Raw genomic sequence first — 643 nt, 5'->3', positions numbered from 1 at the left:
TCCTGAAGTTTTTTCGTTTATGCTTCTACCTGACTTCTCACTTTTGAAGTTCATTCCTCAGTCCTGCTTGCCCTGCTTTATGTGAAAGGTTATTGCACGTTGTCTTTGTCACCGGCTACCTTCCTACAGTGACTCATAAGGTTTTGCTGGGGGAGGATGTTTTATAAGGGTGCGAGTCACCTGAACTGGTGCGTGAGCCATCGTCCATCTAGGAACTACTTTGGTAGATCTCTGCATGACAACACCACCATCAAAATAATAGCATTAAAAACAACTAAAAATGTTTGCATTCTAATAGTATTGCCCATTAAAATCTTCCCATTGATATGGTCATCTTTGTAAGAGAGAAAAAGATAAAGGCAAGAAAAAGCATGGACTATTAAATGGCAAAATTTCTTTACCATTTATAAGGATTCAAGGACTGCACACCTAACAGAGATGAGAACTATCTTCTCTGTAAACACCAGCATTTTCTCCATTTCCTCACCCTTGCCTGTCATGCGTATGCCTGGAGTAACGAAATTCTCATTCTGCACACACACACTGTATATGGCCCTTCACATTGAATTATTTACCACACAAAACAAATCAGATTAAATAGAACTGCCAAATGTCATTATCCATAACTATGATGTGGGAGTTA

Source organism: Octodon degus, unplaced genomic scaffold, assembly GCF_000260255.1.
Source record: "Octodon degus isolate 3935 unplaced genomic scaffold, OctDeg1.0 scaffold00054, whole genome shotgun sequence".
NCBI classification, from domain to species: domain Eukaryota; kingdom Metazoa; phylum Chordata; class Mammalia; order Rodentia; family Octodontidae; genus Octodon; species Octodon degus.
This window is presented reverse-complemented; position numbering follows the sequence as displayed.